The sequence below is a fragment of the Aethalodelphis obliquidens genome, unplaced genomic scaffold (genome assembly GCF_003676395.1).
Source record: "Aethalodelphis obliquidens isolate GAN/ISIS:26980383/991018 unplaced genomic scaffold, ASM367639v1 scaffold4, whole genome shotgun sequence".
Lineage (NCBI taxonomy): Eukaryota > Metazoa > Chordata > Mammalia > Artiodactyla > Delphinidae > Aethalodelphis > Aethalodelphis obliquidens.
Genome location: NW_020837948.1, coordinates 72,090,425 through 72,103,788, shown reverse-complemented (window position 1 = coordinate 72,103,788; position 13,364 = coordinate 72,090,425). Strand labels below are relative to the sequence as shown.

At 40.0% G+C, this 13,364-nt stretch overlaps 1 non-coding gene across 1 annotated transcript; it reads left to right on the top strand.

Moving 5' to 3' along the window:
* Positions 1-1,771: 1,771 nt before the first annotated feature.
* LOC113617733 (U6 spliceosomal RNA) lies at positions 1,772-1,878 on the top strand. Its single transcript, XR_003431742.1, has one exon. It is a non-coding gene; the product is annotated as a U6 spliceosomal RNA (small nuclear RNA).
* Positions 1,879-13,364: the final 11,486 nt, after the last annotated feature.

Here is a 13,364-nt window from a genome sequence, read left to right as displayed (position 1 = left end):
TGACTTAGTTATCTGCTGGGTTAGAGACTGGCTCCTGGTAGTCCTATAGAGTTCTTGTTCGAGTTGCAATCAGGCATAGAACACATTTATTTTAGGCAAGTGTGAGAGATAGAGCAGCATTTTATTCACAGAGGGGCAAGGAAAAAAAAAAGTACTTTTTTTCCCATTGTAAATGCTGCACAATGAAATTCTCACACATGACATCATCAGTTTCTGGTTTCACAATGAGGAATCTTAGTCAGTAGAGCTGGTCGGAGCAGAACGAGAAGCAGATGCGACCAGTATCAGAGAAGGTGACTTTTTAAGTATTTAACATTTTAAAACTCTGTTAAAAAGTATCCATTTGAAATAAGCTCTCCAGGAATTCTAGAATTTTTTCATGAGAACAAAGGGCTGATTAAAGTGGTAGGTTTAAGGAAAGCAAGGTTTTCAAGAGTTACCTAATTTATAATATGCGATTATAGTAAAAACCTGGAATACTATACTCTCATGCAAGACTTTGCTTTAGCTTCAAGGAAATTAAAGTCATCAAACAGGTTTAAATAAACGCCTACAGCCTATACTTTATGAACCTTTCTAGATAAATGGTACCACTTTCAAAGTAGCTGAAGAAAAGAGATACAAATATTTGAGTTTCAAAAAGTGGTATAAAATGTTCAGGGTAACATAGGCATTCAGAGTCAAGCGCCTGAAGACTCGTTGTTGAGAGACTGAAAATCTGGAGTTCAAGGTCGGATGATGGAGCAATGCCAAGGAAAGGAGACGTTCTGTTAAAGTTTACTGTTCACAGTACTTATATGACTTAAGAAAAAATATGGATTCCCCTCACTCTAAGTGCATGTCATTTTTGAAGAAAACATATCAAAGGAGACGTATGCTCTTTAGAAATGGTAATGTCAAGAGTGTAACATCTTGGGCTTCCCTGGTGGCGCAGTGGTTGAGAGTCCGCCTGCCGATGCAGGGGACACGGGTTCGTGCCCCGGTTTGGGAAGATCCCACATGCCGCGGAGCAGCTGGGCCCGTGAGCCATGGCCGCTGAGCCTGCGCGTCCAGAGCCTGTGCTCCGCAACGGGAGAGGCTACAACGGTGAGAGGCCCGCATACCAAAAAAAAAAGAGTGTAACATCTTCCAACTTCAACCTGAAATACTGTTAAATGTTGTAATACTTCATGGGGTTTACTATTTGCTATTTTCACGGGAATATCACAGAAAGCTCACAATTATGTCACATTCAGGAAATATCAGTAATCCATTTTGTGAAAGACACAAAGAAGAAAGAATCTATATCAGTAAAACATAAGTAATTAAAATATCTATGAGTAAAATACATACAACCAAATAAGTTATAAGAGAAATAATGCTTAGCCAGATTAACGTATGAAGTAGATGCTCAATCTCATCCATTAAAGGGATGTAAGATCTAAAGACTTTTTTTTCCCTGTGAAATTGATTTCAAACTTTTTTTTTAAACTTGGCTAAAGTTACATGAAAGTGCAGAAAATAGCACAAACATATAAACCTACATACACACTATTAATGGGATTAAATCTCAGCACTACCCCTCAGAAGCGCCATTTGGCAGTATATAAAAACTATCACTCTTTGATCCAGAAGGCTAATTTCTAGTAATCTGTTCTAAGAAAATATTCAGACATAACAAAGGTAAAATAGTTACATATAAGTTTGTTCATTACAGTATTTTTTTATAATGGCCAAATATTAAAAACAAATAAAACGTCTGTCTATAGTGAGTTTTAAAAACATAGTTTGAGTGCTCACTTCGGCAGCACATATACTAAAATTGGAACGATAGAGAGAAGATTAGCATGGCCCCTGCGCAAGGATGACACGCAAATTCGTGAAGCGTTCCATATTAAAAAAAAAGCAAAAACTAATGGTATGGAGAACGGTCATTAGAAGTAAAAAAAAAAGCACAGTATAAAGCTAAATAGAATTGGATTCCATTAAAGTGTGTTAAAAATTAAAAAAACAAAACAAAACATAGTTTGATTACTCAGCCTTAAAAAAAAGAATGAAATAATGCCATCCGCAACTACATGGATAGACCTAGAGATTATCATACCAAGCGAAGTAAGTCAGAAAGAGAAAGACAAATACCATATGATGTCACTTATATGTGGAATCTAAAATATGACACAAATGAACTTATCTACGAAATAGAAACAGACTCACAGACATAGAGAACAGACTGTGGTTGTCAAGGGGGAAGGAGGTGGGGGAGGGATGGATTGGAAGTTTGGGGTTAGTAGATGCAATCTATCACATGGATAGAATGGATAAACAACAAGGTCCTACCATATATCACAGGGCACTATACTCAATATCCTGTAATAAACCATAATGGAAAAGAAAAGAAAAGAAAAAAAACAAAAAAAGCAAAAACAAAAAACAGTGTTTGTAATATGATGCAATATTATGCAGCCACTAAAAAATCATGTTTTAAATACATAGGGAGAATAGAGAATTGCTCACTTTATAATGTGAAAAACCAGCAAGATACAAAGCTCAATATACATTAAGATTTCAAGCAGGTGAACGTGAATATAATGTATGTGCCTGTATGTGTATCATGGAGGTCACACTAAATGCTAACAGTGGTTATCTCCACTTGGTGGAATTAAAATTATTTTACTTTCTCTAAATGCAGAACATCTGTAACCAGCCTGTATGTCAATTGAAATATTACAAAATATTCTTAATTCTGTATTGAATGTATTTGCTTGGCACTTTAAAATACACTCAACAGTTGAGCTAAGGAAATGCAGTCGCAGTAACTCTATACTGCTTGAATGGGTTTGAAGAAACATCTGTGACCTAATAAACAAATAAGGTGTGGTGGGAACCAAAGGAGAAAATCAGGATCCCAGGTACCACCTCACAGCATGTTCTCTGTAATGGGACACACTAAGCCAATCTCAACCAAAAAGCATTAAAAACTAGCGGAGACTAACCCTGACTAAGAAAAATTTGAATGTCTCACCACAGAGTCAGAAGAAGAAAATGAGGATTGCTGTTCTCCAGAAAATGAGGAGTCCTGTTCTCCCTGACTCTACGTGGGAAAGAGAGCTATTTCTTTATCCCCATTAAAGCACAAGATGCCCTGAACATCTGTCACAAGTGCATGTGTCTTCAAGCCACAGAAACTCCAAGCAAGCAATGGATTAAACAATTTAAGATTGTTTTTTTTTTCCCTTGTGTAACAACATGTCCAGCTGCCCATCTCCAGAATGTTATCAGGGCATCTTCTACTCTCTGATTCAGTCATTTTAGTGGGTGGCTTTCACCCTCTGCTTCTTGCACTGTGGTTGCAAGATGGCTCTGTCCAAGCACAAAGGGCACGAGGAGACAGGAGAAAGGCAAAAGCTCACGCTAAGGGGACTTCCCTGGTGGTCCAGTGGCTAAGATTCCGTGCTTCCAATGCAGGGGGCCTGGGTTCGATCCCTGGTCAAGGAACTAGGTCCCACATGCCGCAACTAAGAGTTCACATGTCGCAACTAAAGATCTTGCATGCCGCAACTAAGCCAAATAAATAAATATTTAAAAAAAAAAAAAAAAGCTCATGCTAAGGAAACTGCCACCTTAAATAGCTTTCCTGCCCAGAAACTTCCATGCATATCTCGTTGGCCAGGATAATGTTCATGACCACACCTTGTAGCATGGGGACTGGAAATTAACTATTTTATCTGAGCATATTGCTTCCCCTTGCTGAATAATAAGGAAGAAGAAGAGTGGGAAATGGACAGGGAAATGGGAAATCATGGTCTTCCATATTCTGGTACCCAACAGTCTCTTGCACCTAGTACCAAAAGCAGACAGTTTGTGTGGGCCAACAGGTAGCCTCAAGTCTGTCTAACCAGCTCCCCATAAGCTCTCCTGATGGAGGCTGCTACGTCTAAGACTATTGCCTTTACAACTCCATAGCACAAGAGCATAAACCCTCCAACAACAAACTTGGAAAAAGAGGGGGAAAAGAATAAGTCAAGAGCATGTTTCTGTCCTCAACTGCAGACACTATTAGTTCTACCCATGATCCCCTCCCTTCTTCCTTGCTCATACATAAATCTCAGTTTGGCTTGGCAGCAATGCACCAAGTTGCAGGTTGGGGGTTGGTAAATTATAGCCACCCATCAAAGTAGTTCTGCTCCCAGTTTTAGAAATAAAGCTTTATTGGAACACAAATAAGCCCAATGTACATATTCTCTATGAGCCACTTTTCCACTACAAAAGCCACACACCTGAGCAGCTGCAACAGGGACCATCTGGAAAGCAAAATCTAAAATATTTACTATGTGGCCCTTCAAAGAAAAAGTTGGCAGACCCCTGCCCTAGATGATGGCCCATGGTTGGACTCATCCAACTAACACGTGGGTCTTTACTCTCCCCCACTCCCTCGCACCTGGGGTGGCCATAGAACCATATAACTGGACAACTGCTGAGACATTTCTGGGGAAAATTTTAACTTCCTTGGATAAAAGGGTAGTCATAGCTGATCCATCTTCCTTCCTCCTTCTTCCTGCCTTGAACAGGGACACAAAAACTGAAACTGCAGCAAACAACTTGGGGCCATTAGGAGAAAAGCCAAAAAATTCATAAAGATCTTGAGCCTGACACCCTTAATCCAATATATCCATGTTGAGAACAACCTACCTCCAGACTTCTTCTTATGTGAGAAATGTAAATCCTTATTTATTTAAGCTCTGTTATTGGACTTCCTGTTTTTCATTGCAGCTGAATGCTTCCCTAATGATATGGCTTATGTCCAGGAGGGCCTTTCTGATAACTCCCAACTAAGCCCTCATGAGAGAACAAAGCCCAGCACATATTATACAATATTGTGTGGCCACATTTTTCTTTTTAACCATGAACTTCAGGTTATTATAGAATAAAATACCGTGTAGTAGTTTAAGCACAAAGGATCTGGGCTCTGCTTGGGCCTAACCCTCTGGCTCTCACCCTTACTATTATATGAATTTGGACAAGTTATTTGCTTTATCTAGAAACTCCCTTATCTGGAAAATGGGAAAAACAATACTTCTACCTTATACAGTTTTTGTGAGGATTAAATTAAATTATGAATGTATAGCACTCAGTCTGCTAATGCTCAATAAATGCTTAAAATTATTGATATCTTATCTGTAAACTAATTTTAATAGCTATCCCAATTCTTTAGTCCATAAAGAAAACAGAGTATTTAAGAAATTATAGGTAGGGAATTCCCTGGCTGTCCAGTGGTTAGGACTCCTCCACGCTTCCACTGCAGGGGGCACGGGTTCGATCCCTGGTCAGGGAACTGAGATCCCACATGCCATGTAGGCAAAAAAAGAAAAAAGAAAAAGAAAAGAAATTACAAGTATCCCAGACCAATATTAAACACAGGACGAAAAAAAAATCAATTTTAGTTTCCTAGGAAAGAAAGGGTATTTTTTAAAGTCTTTACATTTGGAAGCCTTACCTCTTGGAATTCTCCCTCCTCTAAACCTCACTCACCTGGAAAATTGGTTGTGCCTCTCTCACCCTGAGGATATATCTTCATCTCCTCAAACTTCCACACAGTTATTTATGCCTCTTCTTCTTTACCTTCAGATATATTAATCAGTAACAAATTATTATGGCAGCAATATTCATTGAGCATCCATTACGTTCAGCACAGTTTTAAAGGAGATAAGATAAAACCAAAATCAGAAGCATTTTCATTCTTCTCTGAGAAAGAAGCCAGCATTTCGTAGGTAACCATGTCTCCTGACAATACAAGTCTGCAATCTGACAGCTGACACTGTGAGACTCTGACAATTTTGAGGCCAGATTTTTTTTTTTGGAATGTACAATTTTGTGTGATTTTTGAATAGCAATACATTTTGTATTCCTTACATTAATATAATCAATCAGAGGTCTGGGGCATCACCTTATAATTACCACATTACTTCAGTAAAATATATTAATATTCACTCCAAGAAGAATGAATAAATACCATAAACAGAGGTGTAGCTTAAGTCAACTTTCGCTGTTATTTAGGCCGAGTGAAGTTTTTTTCACCAAATGAGTTACATAGATCTTTTAATTTTTTTCAGTTCTTTTGAATTTCAAAATGGTAGTAAAAGACTTACAGACTTGTACCACACATTTCAGTAAGATGTAATGCAGTCTAGACAGATGAGCAAACCAAAATGGCTTTTCTCTCAATAACTTTTTGATTATATGAACTAAGCCAAGGCCAGACATCCATGTTCTCAGACCCCTTTTTGTAAACTATATAGAAGAATCTCAAATAGAAAAATCCTCAAAAAGCTATGCGAAATCCTGCTCCCTGACTCCAAATTGCAACTTTGGAGAATCCCAACTCCAGATTAGAAGGAAAGCTTGCGAGGCTTCCGGGAAGATGGCGGAAGAGTAAGACGCGGAGATCACCTTCCTCCCCACAGATACACCAGAAATACATCTACACATGGAACAGCTCCTACAGAACACCTACTGAACACTGGCAGAAGACCTCAGACCTCCGAAAAGGCAAGAACCGCCCCCATGTACCTGGGTAGGGCAAAAGAAAAAAGAATAAACAGAGACAAAATGATAGGGACGGGACCTGCACCAGTGGGAGGGAGCTGTGAAGGAGGAAAGGTTTGCACACACTAGGAAGCCCCTTCGCGGGCGGAGGCTGCGGGTGGCGCAGGGAGACGATTCGGAGCCGTGGAGGAGAGCACAGCAACAGGGGTGCAGAGGGCAAAGCGGAGAGATTCCCGCACAGAGGATCAGGGCTGACCAGCACTCACCAGGCTGAGAGGCTTGTCTGCTCACCCGCTGGGGCGGGCGGGGCTGTGGGCTGAGGCTCGGGTTTCGGTCGGAGCGCTGGGAAAGGACTGGGGTTGGCAACATGAACACAGCCTGCAGGGGGTTAGTGCGCCACAGCTGGCCGGGAGGGAGTCCGGGGAAAAGTCTGGACCCGCCGAAGAGGCAAGAGACTTTTTCTTCCCTCTTTGTTTCCTGGTGCGCGAGGGGAGGGGATTAAGAGCGCTGCTAAAGGAGCTCCAGAGACGGGCGCGAGCCGCGGCTAACAGCGCGGACCCCAGAGACGGGCATGAGACGCTAAGGCTGCTGCTGCCGCCACCAAGAAGCCTGTGTGTGAGCACAGGTCACTCTCCACACTCCCCTTCAGGGGAGCCTGTGCAGCCCGCCACTGCCAGGGTCCCGGGATCCAGAGACAACTCCCCCGGGGAGAATGCACGGCACGCCTCAGGCTGGTGCAACGTCACGCTGGCCTCTGCCGCCGCAGGCCCGCCCCGCACTCCGTGCCCCGCCCTCCCCCCGGCCTGAGTGAGCCAGAGCCCCCGAATCAGTGGCTCCTTTAACCCCGTCCCGTCTGAGCGAAGAACAGACGCCCTCCAGCGACCTACACGCAGAGGCGGGGCCAAATCCAAAGCTGAGCCCCTGGGAGCTGTGAGAACAAAGAAGAGAAAGGGAAATCTCTCCCAGCAGCCTCAGAAGCAGCGGATTAAGGCTCCACAATCAACTTGATTTACCCTGCATCTGTGGAATACCTGAATAGACAACGAATCATCCCAAATAGAGGAGGTGGACTTTGAGAGCAAGATTTATGATTTTTTCCCCTTTTCCTCTTTTTGTGAGTGTGTATGTGTATGCTTCTGTGTGAGATTATGTCTGTATAGCTTTGGTTCCACCATTTGTCCTAGGGTTCTATTCATCCATTGTTTTTTTCTTAATAATTTTTTTATGTTAATAAATTTATATTTTATCTTTATTTTATTTTACTTTATCTTCTTTCTTTCTTTTTTTCCTTCCTGCCCTCCTTCCTTCCATTCTTCCTCCCTCCCTCCCTCCTTTCTTTCTTTCTTTCTACTTCTACTAATTCTTTCTTTCTACTTTTTCTCCCTTTTATTCTGAGCCGTGTGGATGAAAGGCTCTTGGTGCTGCAGTCAGGACTCAGTGCTGTGCCTCTTAGGTGGGAGAGCCAACTTCAGGGCACTGGTCCACAAGAGACCTCCCAGATCTACATAATATCAAACGGCGAAAATCTCCCAGAGATCTCCATCTCAACACCAGCACCCAGCTTCACTCAATGACCAGCAAGCTACAGTGCTGGACATCCTATGCCAAACAACTAGCAGGACAGGAACACAACCCCACCCATTAGCAGAGAGGCTGCCTAAAATCATAATAAGTCCACAGACACCCCAAAACACACCACCAGACATGGACCTGCCCACAAGAAAGACAAGATCCGGCCTCATCCACCAGAACACAGGCACTAGTCCCCTCCACCAGGAAGCCTACACAACCCACTGAACCAAGCTTAAGCACTGGGGACAGACACCAAAAACAACAGGAACTACGAACCTGCAGCCTGCAAAAAGGAGACCCCAAACACAGTAAGATAAGCAAAATGAGAAGACAGAAAAACACACAGCAGATGAAGAGGCAAGATAAAAACCCACCAGACCTAACAAATGAAGAGGAAATAGGCAGTCTACCTGAAAAAGAATTCAGAATAATGATAGTAAAGATGATGCAAAATCTTGGAAATAGAATAGAGAAAATGCAAGAAACATTTAACAAGGACCTAGAAGAAATAAAGATGAAACAAACAATGATGAACAACACAATAAATGAAATTAAAAATACTCTAGATGGGATCAATAGCAGAATAACTGAGGCAGAAGAACGGATAAGTGACCTGGAAGATAAAATAGTGGAAATAACTACTGCAGAGCAGAATAAAGAAAAAAGAATGAAAAGAACTGAGGACAGTCTCAGAGACCTCTGGGACAATATTAAACGCACCAATATTTGAATTATAGTGGTTCCAGAAGAAGAAGAGTAAAAGAAAGGGACTGAGAAAATATTTGAAGAGATTATAGTTGAAAACGTCCCTAATATGGGAAAGGAAATAGTTAATCAAGTCCAGGAAGCACAGAGAGTCCCATACAGGATAAATCCAAGGAGAAGTACGCCAAGACAAATATTAATCAAACTTTCAAAAATTAAATACAAAGAAAACATATTAAAAGCAGCAAGGGAAAAACAACAAATAACACACAAGGGAATCCCCTTAAGGTTAACAACTGATCTTTCAGCAGAAACTCTGCAAGCCAGAAGGGACTGGCAGGACATATTTAAAGTGATGAAGGAGAAAAAGCTGCAATCAAGATTACTCTACCCAGCAAGGATCTCATTCGGATTTGATGGAGAAATTAAAACCTTTACAGACAAACAAAAGCTGAGAGAGTTCAGCACCACCAAACCAGCTTTACAACAACTGCTAAAGGAACTTTTCTAGGCAAGAAACACAAGAGAAGGAAAAGACGTACAATAACGAACCCAAAACAATTAAGAAAATGGGAATAGGAACATACATATCGATAATTACCTTAAAAGTAAATGGACTAAATGCTCCCATCAAAAGACACAGATTGGCTGAATGGATACAAAAACAAGACCCATATATTTGCTGTCTACAGGAGACCCACTTAAGACATAGAGACACATACAGACTGAAAGTAAGGGGATGGAAAAAGATATTTCATGCAAATGGAAACCAAAAGAAAGCTGAAGTAGCAATTCTCATATCAGACAAAATAGACTTTAAAATAAAGACTATTAGAAGAGACAAAGAAGGACACTACATAATGATCAAGGAATCGATCCAAGAAGATATAACAATTGTAAATATTTATGCACCCAACATAGGAGCACCTCAATACATAAGGCAAATACTAACAGCCATAAAAGGGGCAATCCACAGTAACACATCCATAGTAGGGGACTTTAACACCTCACTTTCACCAATGGACAGATCATCCAAAATGAAAATAAATAAGGAAACACAAGCTTTAAATGATACATTAAACAAGATGGACTTAGTTGATATTTATAGGACATTCCACCCAAAAACAACAGAATACACATTTTTCTCAAGTGCTCATGGAACATTCTCCAGGATAGATCATATCTTGGGTCACAAGTCAAGCCTTGGTAAATTTAAGAAAATTGAAATTGTTTCAAGTATCTTTTCCAACCACAATGCTATGAGACTAGATATCAATTACAGGAAAAGATCTGTCAAAAATACAAACACATGGAGGCTAAACAATACACTACTTAATAACGAAGTGATCACTGAAGAAATCAAAGAGGAAATCAAAAAATACCTAGAAACAGATGACAATGGAGACACGACAACCCAAAATCTGTGGGATGCAGCAAAAGCAATTCTAAGAGGGAAGTTTATAGCAATACAATCCTACATTAAGAAACAGGAAACATCTCGAATAAACAACCTGACCTTGCACCTAAAGCAATTAGAGAAAGAAGAACAAAAAACCCCCAAAGTTAGCAGAAGGAAAGAAATCATAAAAAACAGATCAGAAATAAAAGAAAAAGAAATGAAGGAAACAATAGCAAAGATCAATAGAACTAAAATCTGGTTCTTTGAGAAGATAAACAAAATTGATAAACCATTAGCAGGACTCATCAAGAAATAAAGGGAGAAGACTCAAATCAATAGAATTAGAAATGAAAAAGCAGAAGTAACAACTGACACTGCAGAAATACAAAAGATCATGAGAGATTACTACAAGCAACTCTATGCCAATAAAATGGACAACCTGGAAGAAATGGACAAACTCTTAGAAATGCACCACCTGCCAAGACTGAATCAGGAAGAAATAGAAAATATGAACAGACCAATCACAAGTACTGAAATTGAAACTGTGACTAAAAATCTTCCAACAAACAAAAGCCCAGGACCAGATGGCTTCACAGGCGAATTCTATCAAACATTTAGAGAAGAGCTAATACGTATCCTTCTCAAACTCTTCCAAAATATAGCAGAGGGAGGAACACTCCCAAACTCATTCTACGAGGCCACCATCACCCTGATACCAAAACCAGACAAGGATGTCACAAAGAAAGAAAACTACAGGCCAATATCACTGATGAACATAGATGCAAAAATCCTCAACAAAATACTAGCAAACAGAATTCAACAGCACATTAAACGGATCATACACCATGATCAAGTGGGGTTTATTCCAGGAATGTAAGGATTCTTTAATATACGCAAATCAATCAACGTGATACACCATATTAACAAATTGAAGGAGAAAAACCATATGATCATCTCAATAGATGCAGAGAAAGCTTTTGACAAAATTCAACACCCATTTATGATAAAAACCCTCCAGAAAGTAGGCATAGAGGGAACTTTCCTCAACATAATAAAGGCCATATATGACAAACCCACAGCCAACATCGTCCACAATGGTGAAAAGCTGAAAGCATTTCCACTAAGATCAGGAACAAAACTAGGTTGCCCACTCTCACCACTCTTATTCAACATAGCTTTGGAAGTTTTAGCCACAGCAATCAGAGAAGAAAAGAAAATGAAAGGAATCCAAATCGGAAAAGAGGAAGTAAAGCTGTCACTCTTTGCAGATGACATGATACTATACATAGAGAATCCTATAGATGCTACCAGAAAACTACTAGAGCTAATCAATGAATTTGGTAAAGTAGAAGGATACAAAATTAATGCACAGAAATCTCTGGCATTCCTATACACTAATGATGAAAAATCTGAAAGTGAAATCAATAAAACACTCCCATTTAGCATTGAGACAAAAGACCTGTATGCAGAAAATTATAAGACACTGATGAAAGAAATTAAAGATGATACAAATAAATGGAGAGATATACCATGTTCTTGGATTGGAAGAATCAACATTGTGAAAATGACTCTACTACCCAAAGCTATCTACAGATTCAATGCAATCCCTATCAAACTACCACTGGCATTTTTCACAGAACTAGAACAAAAAATTTCACAATTTGTATGGAAACACAAAAGACCCCGAATAGCCAAAGCAATCTTGAGAAAGAAAAATGGAGCTGGAGGTATCAGGCTCCCTGACTTCAGACTATACTACAAAGCTACAGTAATCAAGACAGTATGGTACTGGCACAAAAACAGAAATATAGATCAATGGAACAGGATAGAAAGCCCAGAGATAAACTCACACACATATGGTCACCTTATCTTTGATAAAGGAGGCGGGAATGTACAGTGGAGAAAGGACAGCCTCTTCAATAAGTGGTGCTGGGAAAACTGGACAGGTACATGTAAAAGTATGAGATTAGATCACTCCCTAACACCATACACAAAAATAAGCTCAAAATGGATTAAAGACCTAAATGTAAAGCCAGAAACTATCAAACTCTTAGAGGAGAACATAGGCAGAACACTCTATGACATGAATCACAGCAAGATCTTTTTTGACCCACCTCCTAGAGAAATGGAAATAAAAACAAAAATAAACAAATGGGACCTAATGAAACTGCAAATCTTTTGCACAGACAAGGAAACCATAAATGAGACCAAAAGACAACCCTCAGAATGGAAGAAAATATTTGCATATGAAGCAACTGACAAAGGATTAATCTCCAAAATTTACAAGCAGCTCATGCAGCTCAATAACAAAAAAACAAACAACCCAGTCCAAAATTGGGCAGAAGACCTAAATAGACATTTCTCCAAAAAAGATATACAGACTGCCAACAAACACATAAAGAATGCTCAACATCATTAATCATTAGAGAAATGCAAATCAAAACTACAATGAGGTATCATCTCACACCAGTCAGAATGGCCATCATCAAAAAATCTAGAAACAATAAATGCTTGAGAGGGTGTGGAGAAAAGGGAACACTCTTGCACTGTTGGTAGGAATGTAAATTGATACAACCACTGTGGAGAACGGTATGGAGGTTCCTTAAAAACTACAAATAGAACTACCATATGACCCAGCAATCCCACTACTGGGCATATACCCTGAGAAAACCATAATTCAAAAAGAGCCATGTGCCAAAATGTTCATTGCAGCTCTATTTACAATAGCCCAGAGATGGAAACAACCTAAGTGTCCATCATCGGATGAATGGATAAAGAAGATGTGGCACATATATACAATGGAATATTACTCAGCCATAAAAAGAAATGAAATTGAGCTATTTGTAATGAGGTGGATAGACCTAGAGTCTGTCATACAGAGTGAAGTAAGTCAGAAAGCGAAAGACAAATACCGTATGCTAACACATATATATGGAATGTAAGGAAAATAATGTCATGAAGAACCTAGGGGTAAGACAGGAATAAAGACACAGACCTACTAGAGAATGAACTTGAGGATATGGGGAGGGGGAAGGTTAAGCTGTGACAAAGCGAGAGAGAGGCATGGATATATATACACTACCAAACATAAGGTAGATTGCTAGTGGGAAGCAGCCGCGTAGCACAGGGAGATCAGCTCGGTGGTTTGTGACCGCCTGGAGGGGTG